This window comes from Rhincodon typus, chromosome 1 (assembly GCF_021869965.1).
Source record: "Rhincodon typus isolate 14 chromosome 1, sRhiTyp1.1, whole genome shotgun sequence".
Taxonomy (NCBI): domain Eukaryota; kingdom Metazoa; phylum Chordata; class Chondrichthyes; order Orectolobiformes; family Rhincodontidae; genus Rhincodon; species Rhincodon typus.
In genome coordinates this window covers 78,689,767-78,702,769 of record NC_063332.1, presented here as the reverse complement: position 1 = coordinate 78,702,769, position 13,003 = coordinate 78,689,767, and the positions used below count along the sequence as shown (strand labels likewise).

The 13,003-nt window shown below is 40.1% G+C and overlaps 1 long non-coding RNA gene across 2 annotated transcripts in view; it reads right to left on the bottom strand.

Moving 5' to 3' along the window:
- Positions 1 to 241: 241 nt before the first annotated feature.
- LOC109934946 overlaps positions 242 to 13,003 on the bottom strand; it is a 32,785-nt gene continuing 20,023 nt past the window's right edge. For both annotated transcript variants that reach the window (XR_007262441.1, XR_007262442.1), the window contains exon 4: positions 242 to 346. This is a non-coding gene — a long non-coding RNA (uncharacterized LOC109934946). The remainder of the gene's footprint in view (positions 347 to 13,003) is intronic.

Below are 13,003 nucleotides of genomic sequence, written 5' to 3'. Positions count from 1 at the left end.
TTCCTGTCCTCCCCTTTTATTCAGCCTCCTGATCCAGGATGCCATGGTCAGCATTCTTGTGGCCCTTCTGACAAACTTAATCCTCATCTTTCAGCACACCGAATATAACAGTTGTAGCTCTCTTCAGTGGCAATAAGTCTGGACAAGAAATACAACCTTGCCATCAACATCCAGATTCCAAGAGAAAACAAAATCAAGTCCAAATGATTTAAAAAGAAAGAATGATGACAAGTTGACATACCTGAAAAGGATACTTGTTCTGGCAAGGAATGGGGCCAGTGTCATGTTTCACTATTTCTGCACACTTGATCCTTTGTATATCAATGGAGCCCTTTTTGTACTTTTTCTGGAGAAAGATTTTTTTTTAAAAAAGTTTTATACATATGAAATGAGGAATATTTTAAATTTTAGTTTTACAGTTTAAATTCTGATCAAATAAATATTCTAGTAGCATATATACTCTCTTCGAAATGGGTTCAGACACAAGATATTTTCTAGCATAACATTATGCGAAGTGGTAGTAAATGGGTAGTAGCCGCTTAATATATGTTCAATGCAATGGAACTGAACAGCGGGTGTGGAGAATAACAGGCTGTCAGTATGCTACCAACCAATTCAAACATCGAAGTAAGTCTATAACTGGCAAGCCATGTGTCAAACTTAAAATTTAATTGTAAATCATGCAGCTTCAAATAGTAATAATTAACTCTTAACTAGTTGATCAACTTTATACCCATTTTTTTAGAAAATTGTCTCTTTTTAGCCACATGATCTTTTCTTCCTGCAAACCTCTCATTACTCTTAAGAATACCAACAAAATGATTTCTTCGTCCCTTGGTCTGACACTCCTCTGTCCCAGAGTTACATTCAATTATTGTTACTTTTCTCTGCAACAGTTAAAATGTTGTCTAACTTAATAGCATTATCCTTTTTGCAAATCACATTGTTGGAATTTAAATCTCTAATTTTCATTCTAAAGATGACGCACAGTTTCCCATTTGTGGGTTGTATTGGTCTAAGATGCCAGCACATTTAATAGTTGGTAGCATTAAGTTCAAATTGTCCACCATGTCATTCTGACTTCTCTTCTAAGTAGAAAAGTAAGACCCTTAAAAGGACCATTTCATGAAACTGAAATTATTGACTGTGCATTTACAAAAATTAAATTAGGGTTCAGGTACATAGTTCTTTGTAAGTCGCGCCACAGGTAGACAGAATAGTTAAAAAGGGATTTAGCACACTCGCCTCCATTGCTCAGACCACCGTGTATAGGAGTTGGGACATCATGTTGAGGTAGTACAGGACATTGGTGAGACGACTTTTGGAGTAACGTGTACCGTTCTGGTCACCCTGCTATAATGTTATGGATCAAACCAAACTACCTCAAAATATTAAGAAGATAGCCTAGACCCCAACATTTTCTTATTTTACAGGAAAGTGCCAGGTGTTCTGTTCTGGATGCATTTTGTTTGGTAAAACTACCAGTCTTGAAGCAAAATACATTTTATTTATACACTATAGTTAAAAGACAAGAAAAGAAAAAAATTTGAATAACTCAAATCTATTGGAAAACTTAACAGAATAATAGATTATTTAACTACGAAACAGTAACTGTTCCAAAATAGTAACATTCCATAAACACACCCTCGGCAAAGGCAAGTTCAGTGAAATAGATTGTCTCACAAGTAATTACAGCAGCAGGTAGAGAACCCCAACTTTTAGGTTTAACAGACATAGGAAAAACAGCTTCCATATCCAGCTTGAAGACTCCAGCAGCAATTGCTACTGAAAAACTAAAACTAAAAATCCTGGCTCTGGAGAGCTTGACCCCACCCATTCAGGCTGCTTCTATTGCTTCAACTTTTTTTTTTTAAAAACCCAAGGCCTCACAAACTGTTCACTTTATTGTCTCTGACTAGACTGATCAGCACCTCTGTCCCAACCTTCCTTCATGAAAAAACAAACCAGGGCAAATTGCACTTGTTAAAGCCATAGTATCATCACTATAGGAAGGATATTATTAAATAGAAGACGGTCCAGAAAAGCTTCACCACGATGTTGCCAGGACTTGAGGGTTTGAATTCTAGGGAGAGGCTGGAAATGCTGGGCTTTTTTCACTGAAATGTGGGAGGTTGAGGCATTACCTAAGGGAGGTTTATAAAATCATGAAGAGCACAGATAAGATGCATAACAAAAGTCTTTTCCCAAGGGTGGGGGATTTCAAAACAAGGGGACATATTTTTAAGGAAAGAAGAGAAAGATTTAAAAGAGACCTGAAGGGCAACATTTTGACACAGAGCTTGGATTGTATGTGGAATGAGCTGCCAGACGAAGTGGTAAATGAAAGTACAGTAAAAAAATTTTAAAACATTTGGACAAGTACATGAGTAGGAAAGGTTTAGAGGGACATGGGCCAAACGTATGCAAGCGGGACTACTTCAGTTTGGAAAACTTGGTCAGCATGGATAAGTTGGACTGAAGGGTTTGTTTCCATGCTGTATGTCTCTATGATTACACAAACACAAATATAGACATTAATCACATCAATACACATTGAATGTGGTTTACAGGTAGTTTGTTACCTTCATGTTAATTGCTTGGTTGAATTATTTCTGCATGCAACCAATACTATCCTGGCAGCGCCATTTGTAAACTAATGCCGATAGAAATTGATCCTTCCTTTTGAATTTTTGCTGACATTTCTTCACCCAAGTGTTATAGGTCACACATCATGACTGACAATGTTTGACAAATATTTACACAAGTAACGGAGGTCACTTGTGAGCTATCTAGTCAGATAGCTTAACTCATAGAGGACATGTTTAACTTATAACATTTAAAGCAGGGTGCCAGCTACAAAAATACAATCTCCTGAATATTTTGCATTATGAATCCAGATCATTAATTACTTGTATTTACATAGCACATCACTAAGGAAAAGGATTTCAATGTATTTCACCGAGATTGTTAGTAGACAAAATTTCACATCACAAGGAGATATTGGGATAGTTTTGTCAAAGACAGGTTTCAAATAACTGTATTTTAAAGGAGAAAGAGATGCAGAATGGTTTGGAACAGTGGTTCCCAAACTATAGGATATTGACTATTATTAATGTGTTACAAGTGAAATGGTTTGCAAAACTGCAATCCTGTAAACTTGGTACTTGTTGTTCTCTGCAAAACAAAGGTATGATTCAAGGTCACTTGAATTGAAATGAAACTATTTTAAAAATCTTCAATTGTGTTTCAAGAACAAAGACTGGGGTCACGAGCTCACTTTCTTCCATGACTGAGCCCCACACCAAGATCCAAGTGGTGTCCAGTTCTGCTTTGGCCCTGCCTGTCCATCAGTCTCTATTTTTCCCCTTTTTCTCAAGGCCACATAAATTCATGCGCCATGAACATTTGAGAACATGGCCACTAATGCTGGCGGAAAGGAAATCAATAAGCCAGACAGCAAAGAATTGGTGAAACTGATTTGTCATGAAAAATCAAATGCATGAAAATGCCATTTTTCTTCTCTTAGCGTTCACTACAAGTGCTCTCACCTGATCCAGCTGCATGCAGAATGATTTGAGAAAGATTTTTCAAATAAATTTTACCATGAAAGTATCAACATACAGGAAAAGTTAATGCATGTGTTGAAAAGCTGTAATTAAGTTGCCAACATTAAAAGCAGCTCCTTGTGTTCTTATTTTGTTAACAATACTTTTGTGTTCACAATTTGTTGCTTTTGAAGATTTTTAAAATAGTTTCATTTCAATTCAAGTGACCTTGATCCACTGCTGCAAAACAAATCATAGATAGTGGCCAGAGAACAACAAGTACCAAGTTTACAGGATTGCAGTTTTGCAAACCATTTCACTTGTAACACATTAATAATATTCAGTTGCGTACTCTGGACACAATGCCTTGCTTATCCATACACAGAATGTGGAGGTGCCAGTGTTGGACTGGGGTGGACAAGTTCGGAAATCGCATGACACCAGGTTATAGTCCAAAGAGTTTAGTTGGAAACAAGCTTTTGGAGCATAGCCTGTGTTTTCAAATAAACCTGGACTATAACCTAGCGTTGTGCGATTTCTGACCCATACACAGAAATCCAAACATGTTTTACAACTAAACTTGTAAAGTGGTTACCCACATGGCAAGGTTAATTATGACTTGATGCAAGTGTGAATTTTTCATGGAAAAACAGAAAACCATATCCTGAAAAGGTCTCTTTGTAGATGGTAAATACTGTCGAAAGCAAAATATAAACAAAAATGTCCATGCCAGTCATCAAACATCTATGTACTCTATTCTCATTTTCCAGCTTTTGGTTCACACCCAGGTATGCTATTGTGTTTTAAATGTTCATCTAAATAGTTCTTAAATGTGTTGAAGGTTCCTGCCTCTGCCACCCTTTTAGGCAAAGAGTTTCAGATGTCTCTCTGGGGGTGAAAAACATTTTTCTCAAATCCCGTCTAAATTTTTCGATCCTTACCTGAAAACTGTGCCCTCTGGTTACTGACCACTCTGCAAAGGGGAAATGTTTCTCGCTACCTGCATTGTCTATGACCCTCAGAGCTTTGTACACTTCAGTCAGATCATCCCTCAGCCTTCTGTACTCTAAGGAAGGAAACTCCAACCTATCAAGTCTCATTTCATAGCAGAATCACCCCAGCCCAGGCAACATCCTGTTGAATTTCTTCTGTATCCTTTCTCATGCAATCACATCTATAGAACATAGAACATAGAACAGTACAGCACAGTATAGGCCCTTCAGCCCACGATGTTGTGCCAAACTTTTACCCTAAACCTAAGGTCTATCTAACCTCCACCCCTACCTCATACTATCATCCATATGCCTATCTAATAGCCACTTAAATGCCTCTAATGAGGCCGACTCCACTACTCTCTCCGGCAATGCATTCCACATGTGATGATGGAAACTCCAGCTATGGCCTAACTAACATTACATACTGCTCCGTCATTACTTCTTTGCTCTTGTATTCAATGCCTTCAGGGCAAGTATTCCAAATGCCTTCTTAACCACCTTATCTATCTGCCAAGCTGCCTTCAAGGATATATAGATCTATCATGAGGGAAGGGGGGCATTTGTTTGAAGAGAGTTTGAAGGTTGGGGCAGGGGGCGGAATCAACCAGGCAATGGATGAATCTTTCTGTCACACGTTCAACTTTGAAAAGTTTTCTGCCATGATTGGTTAGCCTTGCAGTGTCTCCGAGGCTCTAATTTGTTAAACCAGGGATTCAGGCCATGCAATCTCCACATGTCCCACTCCTCAGCAGACCTCCCAGTCACGGGTGAGTGACTGGAGGGGCCAGCTTGTTGAGTATGCAAATGACTGACTGTTGCATGTGCGCAGTCAGGAGTGTGCATGCGTTCATCACTGGAGATTGCATGTGGAGTTGAGTGAGTGAGAGATTAGAGGGGGTGGGCAGATGTATAACTGAATGAGTGAAAGTGGCACTAAACAAAAACACCCAAAGAACTGCAGGTACTGGAAATCAGAAACTGCTGGAAAAACTCAGCTGGTCTGGCATCATCTGTGGAGAGAAGGCAGAATTAATATTTCAGGTCCAGTGACCTTTCATCAGAATGGACCCTTCTTCTGAACCTGTTCTGAAGAAGGGTCACTGCACCCTAAACACTGACTCTACTTTCTCACCATGAGTGAAGGTGGTGCTTGGGTGAGTAGATGACTGGAAGGAGGATTAATAATCAAGCAACTGACTGGAAGAGGTGGGTAACAATTTGCCAGTGAACATAAAATAAACATTTAGACCAAAATTTACCTTTGCCTTTCCTAATCACTGTTTATCAGTAGCAGACAACATCTGTAATGATCTGACCAGACAATTTTAATCAGTGTATCATTCCATATGTATGCTATGGCTTGACAATGTAATTTAGTACCTTGATGGCTTTTTGATAGTGAATTTATTAGACATGTTTGGTGTTGAGAACAGGACACACAGGTTTCTTTCACATTAGTCCTTCATCATCTCCAGCAATTTAAACATGCAGGTCATTCTAGTTTACCTTCCTATGTGCATAATTCAGATTTGTCTCCACGAAATGTTATCGTGCATCGTTGTGTAAACTTGGATTTCTTGTTTAACTTGCTCTATATTTGACCTTCCTCTTTTGATTTCATAGTCTTTGGTATCATTTGTAATTTTGATCATTTTGACTTTCTCATTCCAGCTCATTTACATCTATTCAAAACAGTAGTGGTCATGACACGGCATCCTGAATCTTTCCATTCAGTGTTCCCTCAAGTCTGGCATAACCTCAGTAATAAATACACATTGTTCCCCACCCAGGGCTTACTCTGTTTCAGGTTTGAATTTTATAAATATTTTAGTGGAACTATAATAACAGGAAATGTAAACCAGTTCACAGCTATTTGCATTGTTCCCTTTGGTTTTTACTTGACCAACTAGTTAGAGTGTTCTGTGCATTGAAATTCTGTGTAATACCTTTAAATACGTAACATTTTATCACCAGATTGTCCAATATTCATTGAGGCAATAGTCATCGATAAAATGAATGGACATACGACTTTTAGTCCTTGTGCTACCTTTGACCAGTTTGCAAATACTTCGACCCAAAATTGCACCTAACAAGTCTGATCATAGCACTGGGTAAATTCAACTTACTCTGAACCACTTTACTTTTATTTATATCTAGTCCTCGGGACAACGATATGATGTCTCATAACATCCTTACAATTATTTTCCAACTCATTTTTAGCAAGTTCAACAACAGATATTGAGGGCGGCACGATGGCTCAGTGGTTAGCACTGTTGCCTCAGAGTGGGTTCAATTCCACGATCGGGCGACCGTCTATGTGGAGTTTGCACATTCTACCCGTGTCTGTGGGAGGAAACCCACGCAGTCCAAAGATGTGCAGGTTAGGTGGATTGGCTATGCTAAATTGCCCACAGTGCCCAGGAAGGTTTAGGTTAGGTGGGTTAGACATGGGAAATGAGGACTGTGTGGGATGCTTTTCGGAGGGATGGTGTGGACTCGTTGGGCTGAATTGCCTGTTTCCACGCTGTAGGGATCCTATGATTCTGATATTGTAGAGGCATTTCATCCACACCCCGCTATGTGCAAAATATAATATATGCTCATATTTAAGTGTTATTGTTTCACCTAATCATAAAATTTAACTGGTTGTCTGTCAGTATCTCTCTGAATCAACTGGACCTACATATCTATTACCTATTAATCTGACCATTTGCATTGTGTTTTTGCTAGAAATTAGCAACAGTATCCATTCTTGCAGCCCACTGACTGATTCCTCATTATCACATGACTGCATTCCTTCAAACATCTTTATCACTTTACAGTTACTACTTTGACAATAAACGTCTCCTGATTGAAATTGGTTTACAATGGCCCTCTCTTATATCTTAAGGATCACAGAATTCTTTGAAATTTCAGCTTCAACAAAAAACCATTTGCATGCAGAGCATTCAAATGCTCATAAAAGGTTGAGCAAATTGTAATCTCTTGCCAAGCTAAGGACTGATCACTTTGACTAATGAAACGTTAGGATAACTAGAAAAAAATCTAACCAATATGGGATATATCCTCTGACTATCTGTAGCAAATTCTGAGCGCAGTAAAGTTGAGGGTTTTAAGTTCGGACAAGTAGGCAAATACATAGCAGGCACAGTACAACGTGGAGAAATTATTGATTATCTACTGTGGTAGCAAAAACAGGCTGGCAAATTAACCAAACGATGATAAGTTTAATTTGGCATCATGTTTGGCACAACATCATGGACCAAAGAGCCTATTCTTGTGCTGTACTGATCAGGAAAGGAAAGATGCAAGGAAACCTGGGTGTCCTCATGCACCAGTTGTTGAAAGTAAGCATGCTTTCTCCAATGCCAGCTGCACCAGCAAGTTGGCTGTCATAGCAAAAAGATTCAAATACTGAAGCAGGAATGTCTTGTTCCAACTGTACAGACATTGTTGAGACTACACTTATGTGCAGTTTCAGCCTCTTTATTGGAGGAAATAGGCTCTGGCTATTGAGGGAATGCAAAGAAGGTTTACTAGACGGATTTCTGGGACAGTGGGAATAACGAACGGGGGAAAACTGGATTGGTTAGGAATATATTGACTCGAGATAAGAAAAATTAGGGGAAGTCTATAGAAACTTATAAAATTCTAACTATCTAGATAGGGTAAACATAGATAGGATGTCCTCAATGACTGGGAATCAGAACTAGGGATCACAGTCTAAGGATAAGATAGAGATCTTTAGGACAGAAACTAGGAGAAATTTTGACACAGTGGTGAGCCTGTGGAATTGTGGAAATTGTTGAGGCCAAAAAAATTTAAGACTTTCAAGAAAGCAATAGGTCTACTTCTTAGGACAAAAGGAATCAAAAGGAGTGGGGAGAAAATGGGAACAGAGTGCTAAATTGGATAATCAGGCATGTTTGTAATGAAAGGTGGAGCAGGCTGAATGGCCCACTCCTGCTCCTAAATTCTATGTTTCTATTCTATGAAAGCCCATGTGTGCAGCTGATAAATAAAATTTGGTACATTAACTAAACAGTTATTAACTATTTTATCTATTGTTGTGTGGTTCCTTTCAGACACAATGTTACAAGAAAGGCTTGCTACTGCTGTATTCATGTTTACACACACATCTCTAAATTCATAATTAGGGGATGTCTCCCCCACCCCCCCATTATCCTGAGAAATTTTGCCGACAGTCCAGTCCCTACCCAGTTTTCCATTTCTTTATCCACAATTAGAGTTAACATATTTTATAGTAAATAAAGAGGCCTTTCAGCCCAGCATATCCATGCCAATCATCAAACATCAATTGATTCAATACCTTTTTTTTTAGCACTTAGTCCATAGCCTTGTATACTGTGGCATTTCAAGTGCTCAAAATAGATCTTAAATGTCTCGGGAGTTCTTGCCTCATTGTCAGGCAGTGAATTCCAGATACAAAGCTCTGGGTAAAAAATTATTTCCTCAATCCCCTTGAAATCTCCTGATTCTTCCCTTAAAGTTGTACCTTCTGGATTTTGACCCCTCCATTAAGGGGAAAAGTTTATCTTCTTATCTTTATTATTGTTATTACTATTATTTTTGACAAACTCAATCAGTTTTTCATTTTATAATTTTGTAGAATTGGCAATGAACTTTTCCTTCACCCCACGCATTTAATTCTGTAGCACTGAAATCAGTGGCATATTAAAGGCATACTAAGTGATATGATTTGGTTTATTGTGGTCACATGTACCTAAGTACAGTGAAAAGTTTTGTATGCGAGCAGTACAGGCAGATCATAGTAAGCAAGGAAATAAAGAGCATAGGGTGCTCAGACAGAGTGAGGCATACCAATTACATTGCACAGGAGGTGCGCAAAGCAAGATCAACATTATATGAAGTTAGAGAGTCCATTCATCAGTCTAATAACAACAGGGAAGAAGTTGTTCTTGAACCTGTTGGTGCATGTGTTCAAGCTTTTCTACCTTCTGCCTAACAGAAGAGGTTGTAGGACAGCATTATCGGGCTGGGAGGTGTCTTTGACGATGTTGGCAGCCTGTTTGCAGCAACAAGCAGCATAAATGGATTCCATGGATGGAAGGTAGGCTTCCGTGATGATCTGGGCCATGCACACAACTTCTGTAGTTTCTTACTGTCGTGGGTACAGCAGTTGCTGGACTAGACTGTTATGCACTCGGATAGCATGCTCTCTAATGCATCCGAAAAAGTTGGTGAGAGTTCTTATGAACATGCTAAATTTCCTAAGCCACCTAAGGAAGAACAGGCATTGTTCTTGGCTGTTGCATCTACATGGGAAGTCCAAGACAGGTTGTCGATTATCATCACTCCTAGGAACTTGATGCTCTCAACCTCTGCTCCATTGATGCAGATGAGGGGTTGTTCTCCTCCTTTCTTTCTGAAGTCACTGATCAGTTCTTTTGTTTTGCTGACATTGAGAGTTTATTATCATTGCACCACGACACCAAGCCCTCCATCTCTTTTCTGTATTCTGATTCATCGTTATTTGATATCGGTCCTACCACAGTGGTGTTGTTAGCAAAATCGTAGATGGCATTCATTCAGAATTGGGCTACACAGTTGTGGGTGTACATGGAGTACAATAGGGAGCTGAGAACGCATCCTTGGGGGACTTTAGTGTTGACAGTTATCGTGCAGGAGGTGCACATCCTAAGTATAGGATGCGACAGTGTCATTCAGTATTTCAGACAAATCTCACAATTACCTCCTCTATTGGTTTATTGCATTTGTCATTCATTATTCCTGCATCCTCAGCGAAGCTTTTTAACCTTTTAGAGACTCATGGACAAACTGCCTGTTGTTCTCAGATGGAGGAGCAGTGGGAAAGGAATAGAGTGGAGCAAGAGGATTGACAGCTTAGGATCCAGCTTTAGGGATGGAGTAAGTAGTACCGAGAGAGAGAGAGCATGAGAGAGAGCGCGAGAGAGAGAAAGAGAATGTAACATTCTAATTCTTGTAGTGTTTTTGTTGGGACGGTGGGGATAATAGGCTGAGGGAATAACAAAGCATGAGTGAGCAAGAGAGAATGAGAGAGAAAAATATCTGACTTGCTGAGTACTGGGCATGATGGAGTAATTTGTTCCTAGTTTATTGCTTGTAGTTGGCAAAGTTCACAGTGGCAGGAGAACTCAGCCCCATGGAATGCTCCTCCTGCAACGTGTGGGAAATTGGGACAAGTCCAAGAGTCCATGCTGACTCCATATGCAGGAAGCATGTTCAGCTGCAGTTCCTGTTTGACTGCATGGAGTGGCTAGAGTGCAGGTGGACTCACGATGGAACATTGAGCAGGAGGACACTGTAGCAGCACGTTTAGTGAGCTGGTCACACCACAAGGGCCCCACAGGGAGAAAAACATTTGGTGACTACCAGGAAGACTAGTAAGCATGGGTCAATTGCAAGACAAACTGACAGGCGGTTCTGTAGCAGCAAATAAGACTCTCAAATGCTATGTTGCCTCCCTTATCTCAGAGAAGCTGTACGACTTTCTAAAGGTGGAGGGTTAAATGCAGTCACGGTACATATCAGTACCAATGACATGGGTTAAAAAAAAAGAAATGAAGTCATGCAATAGGAATTGACAGAGTTAGGTAGTAGATTAAAGAGGAGCACAATGAAGATTGTAATCTCTACATTTCTTCCAGTGCCACATGTCGAGTATAGGAACAGGAAGATAGGATGTTAGGCCTTTAGATTTTTGGATTGTTGGGACAGCTTTACGAGAGGTGGGACCTGTACAAGCTGAACGGCTTGTAACTGAACTGGAATGGGTCAAATTCCCTGCCAGGAAATTTGTTTGTGGTACTGGTGAGGTTTTAAACTCATTTCACCGAAAATGGGGCACAGATTAGATGTAAAGTCAGGAGCAAGGTCCAAAAGGATACAGAAAGGATACTAGGATAGTCCAAAAGGCCAAGACGACATGGTCATGATAAAGTACATGGGAGCTCCAGAAAGTTAAACTGTACATATTTTAATGCAAGGAGCCTGATTAGCAAGACCAATAAACTTAGATCATATGGAAATATACTGTTGCAATCACAGAAGCATGGTTGAAGGGTGGGCAAGACTGGCAGCTCAACATTCCAGGCAAAGAAATTTCAGGTGCGATAAGAGAGATTGGCAGGGTGGGGTGGGGGGTTGGCGGCATTACATGATTGGTAAAGGAAACCATCACTGCAATAAACAGACAGGATATTTTAGAAGGCTCTTCAAATAAGGCCATCTGGGCAAAGCTTATAAATATTTTAAAATAAAAAGGGTAAATTACTTTGCTGGGATTATACTACAGGCCTCTCAACTGTCAGAGGGAGATAAAGGAGCAGGTATGTAGGTGTGAGGGAAACAGGGTTATAGTTACAGAGGATTTTAACTTTGCTAATAACAACTGGGATCACCTTCATGTGAAAGGATTAGATGGGGTGGAATTTTTAAACTTCAGACAAGAGACATTTTTGGGCCAGTACTTAGATAGTCCTATAGAGATGGATTAGGTCTAGCACTGCCCTGAGGAAATGAAGCCAGTCAAGTGGATGAAGTTTCAGTGGGTGAGCATTTTGGGGACAGTGGCCATAAGTCTAAGTTTCAAAGTCATTACGCAAAGGGATAAGTATAGTGCAGAAGTTAAGTGTGTAAATTTGTGGAAGGTCAATTTCAATATCATTAGACAGGATCTGGCAAGCATAGACTGGGAGCAGCTACTCACAGGTAAGTCTACATTTTTAAGGTGAGAGGAGAAAGATGTAAAAAAGACACAAGGGGAAAATAAAATAGAATCTCTACAGTGTGGAAACAGGGCATTTGTCCCAGTAAGTCCACACTGATTCTCCAAAGAGCACCCCACCTAGACTTACCCCCTTACCCTGTCCCTGTAACCCACCATTTCCCATGGCTAATCCATTGAGCCTACACGCTTCAGGCAATTTAGCATGGCCAATTCACCTAACCTGCATGTCTTTGGACTGTGGGAGGAAACCGGAGCACCCGAAGGAAACCCACACAGACACGGGGAGAATGCGCAAACTCTATACAGACAGTCACCCGAAGCTGGAATTGAACACAGGTCCCCTGGCTCTGTGAGGCAGCAGTGCTAACCACTGAGGCCACAATGCCACCCTGTGTAAAAATGTTGCACCCAGAGGGTGGTTCACATGTGGAACTTCCTGAAGAAGCGATGGATGTGGACACAGATACAACATTTAAAAGACAAATGCATAAGTACAGGAATAGGAAAGGTTTGGAAGGACAAGGGCCAGGAGCAGGCAGGTGGAACCAGTTTAGTTTGGGATTATGTTCAATGTGGACTGGCTGGACCGTGGGGGCTGCTTCCGTGCTGTATGACTCTATGGGGCCCTTTTAAAAGTAGTACATTGAGAATTCAGGCCAGAGTGTTCCTTTAAGAGAAAAAGCCAAGGACAGCAAATCCAGGGAACCATG